This window comes from Giraffa tippelskirchi, chromosome Y (genome assembly GCF_054371585.1).
Source record: "Giraffa tippelskirchi isolate mGirTip1 chromosome Y, T2T-mGirTip1v1.2.pri, whole genome shotgun sequence".
Lineage (NCBI taxonomy): Eukaryota > Metazoa > Chordata > Mammalia > Artiodactyla > Giraffidae > Giraffa > Giraffa tippelskirchi.
In genome coordinates, this window is record NC_137290.1 from 24,831,346 (window position 1) to 24,840,233 (window position 8,888).

At 38.2% G+C, this 8,888-nt stretch overlaps 1 pseudogene; it reads right to left on the reverse strand.

Annotated features, from left to right (window-relative positions):
- Window positions 1–417: 417 nt before the first annotated feature.
- On the reverse strand, window positions 418–6,249 carry LOC145537751 (heat shock transcription factor, Y-linked-like; annotated as a pseudogene).
- Between the last annotated feature and the right edge of the window lie 2,639 nt (window positions 6,250–8,888).

The following is an 8,888-nucleotide window of genomic DNA, read 5'->3' on the forward strand; positions in this document are numbered from 1 at the left end:
GGTGGGGCTTGGACATTTCAGGTATTATGTGAGAAGAATGTGAGCCATGTTATAAAAATTCCTTTTATTTGAACTGTCTATCTCATCCACTTGGGAAGGGGGAAGGTGACTTCCACCATGTGGGAAGAGAATTCCAGGTTTTGTCCTTAGTTTCATTTGATGCCTAAGAGTGTTCATTACTGGCGAGTGTGCAGCCTCCTATAGGAAGGTCGTATCCTATTACAGGAAGGCCTGGTTGAAACTCCAGGCCTCTACATGGCCTTCTTGAGTACTGCCGTATTAGAGGGTGGGTGTTTTGTTATTGCCAGGCATAATAGATACCTAAGGTCCCACTCATCTTTTGCTGGGTTCATTGGGAGAGTACTATAGTTTTTAACTATGTTTGGGCGGAGTAGCTTGGTTATTATTGAAATGCTTTCAACCTTTGATGCATCCATTTGTCTTGCACTTTGAAAAGAGAAAGAAGAGTTTTGAATGGGCATTTTAATTTGTGCCTGGCTATATTTTTGAATGAACTATTTCTTCAGCCGAAATTTCTAACATAAAAGCCCAAAAGAGAGCCCAGACATACACTCACAAACACATTCTTAATCTGATGCACACACACACACACAAGCACAGTCATGATCTTACATGCTTAAACACAATTACAAAAAGAAAAGAAAACCCAAGGACTCACTGAAGGACACCTATGAACTTCCTAGAGTTCCTCTGATACTTGTCTCTAGGCTTAATTTTGGAAATTGTTTTCTACTTGAATGATATGTCTCTAGAGACATTTTAAATCAGAATGTTTTAAAAGATACGCTTTCCTTGTGCATTCCATGGGATCTTAAAATACTTTGCATGTAAGACTATTCTGTGATTTGCTAAAATGAAAATAATTTGTAGGGAAACAATACTGAAGTCATATTGAGCTATTTAGGCCCTGCAGTTACACATTTTCTTGTTCCATTATAAGCATGCAATTTCATCCTCTGATCTTCTCCCATCACTTCTTCTACTTCTTGTCTCAATCTTCTGTGTTTAACTCACTGAGTTAACTCACTTAAATTTTTGTTCTCACTTTCACTATTTTAGGCACAAATTATAAAATAAATAAGTACAGGAAAGAACACTGAACTCATGTATAATATTTCCCTACTGTATTGAGATATCTTCTCTATAAGCTTTTGAGAATTAAAGGTACTGATATGTTAAAGCCATATGGGAACTGATCACCAAAGTAATGTATCATGTAACCAGGCTTCCCGTGGTAGGACAGTTGAGGTACAATTTAATAATATGTTTCCAGGAGGGAACAAAAACAGTAGCTTTCCCACATAATATATTGCATGTCCTTATGCATGTCTTTTCCAAGTTACCACAGAGCACCAAGGGAATTGGTCCTATTCTTTTCGAGAAGGACCTGCCACTCAAAGCAGAACAGGAAAAGAAGATCAAAGGGAGTGAGAAGGAATAATCAGTACACGGCAATGAAATAGAAGATATGATTGCTTTTAAGGTGCTATTTCTCCAAGCATGCAAATTTGGCTCCATAGTAAGATGCCTGAAATCGAAAACCAGACCTTTGGACTTTGGGCTTGAAATAATAACTTAGGGCACCGATTTCAATAACTCTTACAAGCGCTGCAAAATGCTTACCTCTCTAAAGTATAGTGTTCTCCGCTGAGTTTAATGAAAGTTTTCAGTGAAAGAAAAAGTGTGTGCTGTTTGGACACCTCCCTGATCTACACAAATAGTCCACAGCTTTCACTCTGCATTAGCCCCAAACATGAGAACGGTGAACTTAACTTGGTGTTGTCCTATATGGGTTACCATACCAAAACAGGGCCATGACTTGATATGGCCACCACTGTCTAAAGAAATGGCCACAAAGTGGAGATTGCCAAGATTTCTAGGTAGTGTTCATGACAGACTGGGGAGTCCAACTGTCAGACACTCTGTTCATCTTACTTCATTGTGAACTATATGAAGGATCAGCCATTGATTTTGATCTTTCCTTACTCCATGACTTTTCTAGAGAATTAAAATGAATGATTCTTTTTCGTTTGTTTGTTTTTTCATAAATATCTCTGTAACTACTACTGAATTTTAGGGAACTGGGGCCTGAAACAACATGACTAGTATGGGTTCTTATAGACTGTAAACTTCATGAGAGCAGCAATCATTTTATAATTTGAATTCCCACATTTGACATTCATGAACATATAAGATATATATTTATCAACCGGGAAAAGATTCTCAGTAAGTAGGAAAGGTCAATTATGATAATAGTGCAGGTTATAGGATGTTGTTGAGTAATGTATATAGCATTTGGTTCGTGATTATGTTTCTTTGTTGATAATTCAGTAAGTACACATTTTAGCTGATGTGAAAGATACGTAAAGAAAAGAGGGTAGACCCAAAACACATTGAAGACCTGATATCTCTGCTCACCTTGGTAGGAGGGTGAACAGAGGTCCCTTCCAACCCCAAGAAAGAGTTGAGGCAAAGTTTTGAGGAGAAGGGGCTTAGCACGTCTGAAAGCAGTGTGTGTGATTGTAGCTCCAGAAGCACGGTGTAAGAGGATGATACTGAAACTACTATGGAAAACAAATATCATGTCTTCAAAGAACTTGTTAACCATCCTGAGGTGCTGCAATCACCACAGGGATTTGTTTTGTCTCTGAGGGAACAGATAAGCAAAATCTAAATAAGCATTAGGAAATATAGGGTGGAATCATGGTGGCAGGAAATAAAGGTACGCCTTAAGGAGAGCAGAGCTAAAATGACCCTATACAGTACCACTTGTAAAATACCTATCTTGTGCTGGCCATGGTCCAGTCACTGATTATGTCCTGTAATCTTTGGTATCCCAGTGATGGTATAATGGTTATCCTAACTTTGGACATGCTACAATATCTATATTTTCCAATATGAAATGAATTTCTATAATGAAGACAATCTCCTGTCTAATGTCTTAAGACTCTGCTGCTGCTAAGTCACTTCAGTTGTGTCCAACTCTGTGCGACCCTATGGACAGCAGCCCACCAGGAGCCTCTTTCCACGGAATTCTCCAGGCAAGAATACTGGAGCGGGGCGCCATTTCCTTCTCTATCTTAAGACTCTACCGATACCTAATAGAATATCATGTAACTGTGAATGCACTAAGGTACGTACTGTGTAGATGTGCTTTTTTTTGATTTTATTTGTATGTCTTCCTTCACCCGTACCATCCTCATTTAGACACCCATTCATTTCAGCAGGGTTGATTTCCCAAATCACTTTACATCCATTACCTCTTTCCCCTTTGTTCTCATTTTCTTGCTTAGAAACAATAGATTAGGTGCCATTTACCTAGGATGCCTAACGGAGGTTTTCTTGAACTGAAGAGTTTATAAAAGAGTGCAGAAAAATAGCCAGACATTGAAATAAAGCCTTAATTTACTCTTCATTGTTTCAAAATAGAAAACAAAACTGTGAAGATGAACGTGTAATTTTATTGTTCAAATACAAGAATTGTAGGTATTTGTTGACATCTCCCAACGTAAATTTTAATCTCCATTCGGTTCCATAAGCTGATACTTATTTGGTAGGTCAGTTTTAATTAGCATGGTTTTCACATAAGGAATATCGTGGATGAATTGACTTGAAAGAGAGGAGGTGGGTGTAAAAGCGATCGTTGGCACTGGGGACCTTGAGTTGCCTCTCTGTTGCTGGTTAGGAAGAGGACTGTCATGGGCTGACATATCGCTATACCTGTCTGGAAATGTAGAAGGCTCCACCATCAGCCCAAAAGAACTGCTGCATAATGGAGATACGATGTGGTTCTGAGAACTAGATGTAGCGGTAGTAGCAAAGTTCTCAACGTGGCCATTTACTTGAGTAAAGTGCTATGGGAGTGCCAATTAAAAATGCTCAACTGGTTTACAACAGCAGGTTGATCTACCACATTCTGCTCTGTTTGTCTCACTGACATTGATGGGGAAGGAAAGTCACACGGAGATAGGGCGCTTGTTTTAGGGACTATCTGGCTGGTATAAGTCTTTTGTGGGAAAGGCACACTTAAACTGGTGGAAGCTGAAAATAGACTCTCTCCACTAGTTTCAGCATGAAAACCAGAGTTACGATCATATATGTTGACCCTTGCTTTAGCATGCTTCTTCTGGTAATCGGGAACTAATGAAGATTTCGGAAACACATTGCTAATCCCAACTCTTCTTTTTTTTATATAAATTTATTTATTTTAGTTGGGGGCTAATTACTTTACAATATTGTAATAGTTTTCGCCATACATTGACATGAATCAGCCATGGGTTTACATGTGTTCCCCTTCCTGGACCCCCCACCCACCTCCCTCCCCATCCCATCCTTCTGGATCATCCCATTGCCCCGGCCCTGAGCCCTTGTCACATGCATCGAACATGGATATGATAATATACATGTTTCAATGCTATTCTCCCAGAACGTCCCACCCTCACCTTCTCCCTCAGAGTCCATAAAATTGTTCCATACATCTGTGTCTCTTATTCTGTCTCACATATAGGGTTATCGTTACCATCTTTCAAATTCCATATATATGCATTAGTATACTGTATTGGTGTTTTTCTTTCTGGCTTACTTCACTCTGTATAATGGGCTCCAGTTTCATCCATCTCAGTAGAACCGATTCAAATGTATTTTTTTTAATGGCTGAGTAATATTCCATTGTGTATATGTACCACAGCTTCCTTATCCATTCGTCTGCTGATGGACATCTAGGTTGCTTCCATGTCCTGGCTATTGTAAACAGTGCTGCGATGAACATTGGGGTACACGCGTCTCTTTCAATTCTGGTTTCCTCGGTGTATATGCCCAGCAGTGGGATTGCTGGGTCATATGGCAGTTGTATTCCCAGTTTTTTAAGGAATCTCCACACTGTTCTCCATAGTGGCTGTACTAGTTTGCATTCCCACAATCAAAAAATGGGCCAAAGAACTAAACAGACATTTCTCCAAAGAAGACATACAGATGGCTAACAAACACATGAAAAGATGCTCAACATCACTCATTATTAGAGAAATGCAAATCAAAACCACAATGAGGTATCATTTCACACCAATCAGAATGGCTGCTATCCAAAAGTCTACAAGCAATAAATGCTGGAGAGGGTGTGGAGAAAAGGGAACCCTCTTGCACTGTTGGTGGGAATGCAAACTAGTACAGCCACTATGGAGAACAGTGTGGAGATTCCTTAAAAAACTGGGAATACAACTCTTCTTTTCATTCTTCCTAAAAGTTCGGGATAACCTCTTTTGAAATTTGGATTATGGTAGATCTGTAACTAAATTCAAAGGATACATTTATTTAGTTTTTTATAAACCAGGGTAAAACTGACAAGCAAAGTTAAAGTATAAAAATATATTCCTTTAATGATGCCAATTAAATAGAATCAAAGAAAACCCCTCCATTAGTAGTTTTAACACCTTACATGTTAGAAACAACTATACTCCTCAACTAAAAAATATGTTGTATATATACAGTAAATACCACTTAAGGTACCTTGAGGACATGTATCCGATTTCAACTTGCTAGGAGAGTATATTAAATATCAAATATTTTAACCTCCAGCTGTTCTCAACTTCAAAAAATAAAACGTGTTCAACAATCTGCTATCTCAAATTTAAATTCGGTTTTAGCTACATATGTGAACATGCTTTCTAAGTCACATGACTTAAACTTATATATTGACAGTAAGTGGAAATTTTGGCTTACCTTGCTCAAAACAGAGACATTGTTTTCTTCTTCCAGAAAGTCAGGTAGTGAAGCAGATCTTTGAAAAGTTTGTCGCTTTTTACTAAACCCATAAAGGTTAAGCTGACGAACTAAACTTTTCATACTATCAGTTTCAAATATTCTGAAAGGGGCCTTTCTTTCCAAGACTCCTTTCTTGAAGAGTTCTTCATTGATCACTATAGAAGTGCCACTCTCATCCCACCAAACAGATTCAAACTGATCACTTTCAACTATAGTCCAGAGTTTTTGAGCAAAATTGAGTGAAAGAAAATCATTCAACTCATTTGTTTTAGAGACAGAAAACGTGTAGCGTGGCCTTTTTATCCTAAATCCCTCAGACAAAGCCTGAAAAGCATATTCTTCAATCATAGATCTCAAAACTGAGTCCCCAGTAAGTGTGTAATCACACGAAGAAGATCTAATGGAGGTTTTGGAACCACTTGATACATCTTTACGAGGCACATCTTGAATTTCTGAAGGAATATGTGCCATCTCAGAGAAATCTTTCTCCAGATACTTTTCTCATTTGTCTGACTTTACACACGCCAACTTCAAATGCTGCTTGGCTGGCGTACAGAGATAAACTCTCTAGGCCATCAGCATGGTTCTCAAAGTCAAAAAGCTGTGACATCACAAAGTCACTGATCTTCTAGCAATTGAAGGCCAATGTTCAACCAGTGTTTACTTCTACATCAACTTAAAATAAAGGCTGCTTGCATAAATAGTAACCAAAAACAGGAAACCTGCAAAATGTCATTCCTAAAGAATTTTTACACAGAAAAATCACATCAATAATTCTACTTGGTTCCTGAAATAAAAGTGATTGATCACCCTTCTAGACACATATTCTTAACATTCAGGACTGTTACCAAACCAAACATGGGTCTGCTCGCTTCTATGCAATAAAGTCAATCAACTGACTGTGGGTTTCAGTGAAAGCAAGTGTAGTGTTTATTTTATGACCATGCACAGAAGTGTTTATATTATGCAGAGTAAAATAGTCAGGCACGGAAATAAAGACTCATTTTACTCTTAATTATTTCAAAATAAAAATTGGCCCAATGAAGATGAATTTGTACCTTTATTCTTCAAATAAGAGAATTGTAGGAATTTGTTGACATCTCCCAACATTAATTTTACACTTTGATATCCTCCGTAATCTGACACCTATTTGGTAGATCAGTTGTATTAGGACCGTTTTCAAATAATGAAGATGATTGATGAGTGGATCTTGAAAGAGAAGCAGCAGATGTATCAGGGATCTTTGACACTGGGAAAACTAAATTGCCTGACTGTTGTAGTTTAGGAAAAGGACGGTCATGGGCTGACATATTACCATACCAATCTGGAAAGGTAGAAGGCTCCACCCTCAGCCCAAACTAACTGTTCTGTAATGGACATAAGTTGTGGTATGGAGAAACAGAAGTAGACATAGCTGCAAAATTTTCACTGGAGCCATTTGATTTAGCACAGCTGCTATGTGAAATCCCATGACAAATGCTCAACCTAGATTGTGGGATGGGGAGGGAGATGGGAGGTTATTCCCAAAGGGAGGGGATATATGTGACTCTGGTTGATTTATTTTGAATTCTGACAGAATACAGCAAAATGCTGTAAAGCAATTACTCTTCAATTAAAACAACAACAACAACTAAAGCAGCTGCAAATTGATGTATCACAGTATGCTCCTGTGGTCTCACTGATATTCATGATGGAGAAGAGAAATCATTTCAAGTTAGGGCACTTGTTTCAGCAGCTATCTGGATGGTAGAAGGCTTTCGTATGAATGGCACACTTCAACTTGTGCAGGCTGGAAATACACTCTGTCCTCAAGTTTCAGGATGAAAGTCAGAGTTGTGATCATCCACATTACCCCTTGCTTTAACATGCTTCTTCTTATAACCTCGGACTATAGAAGATACTGTAGAGACATTTTTATTCCCAACTCTTCTTTTCATTCTTCAACAAATGCTAAAGGATCTTCTCTAGGCAGGAAACACAGAAAGGTTGTATAAACTCGAACCCAAAACAGCAAAGCAAATGGCAACAGGATCATTCTTATCAATAGTTACCTTAAATGCAAATGGGTCGAATGCCCCAAACGAAAGACAAAGACTAGCTGAATGGACACACAAACAAGACCACTGTTTATGTTGTCTACAACAGACCCACCTCCAAACAAGGGGCACATACAGACTGAAAGTGAAGGGCTGGAAAAAAGGTATTCCAAGCAAATTGAGACCAGAAGAAAGCAGGAGTAGCAATACACATATCAGACAAAATAGACTTTAAAATAAAGCCTGTGAAAAGAGACAAAGAAGGACACTACATAATGATCAAAACATCAATCCGAGAAGAAGATATAATGATTATAAATTCACATGCACCCAACATAGGAGAACCACAATATGTAAGGCAAAGGCTAACAAGCAGGAAAGGGGAAACTAATGATAACACAGTCATAGTGGAAGACTTTACTACCCCACTCACATCTATGGATAGATCAAGTCAACAGAAAATTAACAAGGAAATACAAACTTTAAATGATACAATGGACCGGTTAGACATAATTGATATCGATATGACATTTCACCACAAAACAATGGGTTTCACCTTTTTCTCAAGTACATATGGAAACCTCTCCAGGACTGATCACATCCTCGGCCATAAGTGCAACCTTGGTAGATTCAAAAAACCTTGCAATCATTCCAAGCATATTTTCTGACAACAGTGCAGTGAGACTAGATGTCAACTGCAAGAGAACACTATTTAAAATTCAAACATATGAAGGCTGAATACCACGCTGCTAAATAACCAACAAGTCACAGAGGAAATCCAAAAAGATATCAAAACATGCATAGAAACGAATGAAAATGAAAACACAACAACCCAAAACCTATGGGACGCTATAGAATGAGTGCAAAGGCGAAGGTTCATAGCAAAAGTGGCTTCCCTCAAGAAAGAAGAACCAAGTCAAATAAATAACCTAACTCTACACCTAAAGCAACTAGAGAAGGAAGAATTGAAGAACCCCAGGGTTAGTAGAAGGAAAGAAATCATATAATAGAGCAGAAATAAATGTAAAAGAAACAAAACAGACCAGAGCAAAAATCAACAAAGCTAAAAGATGG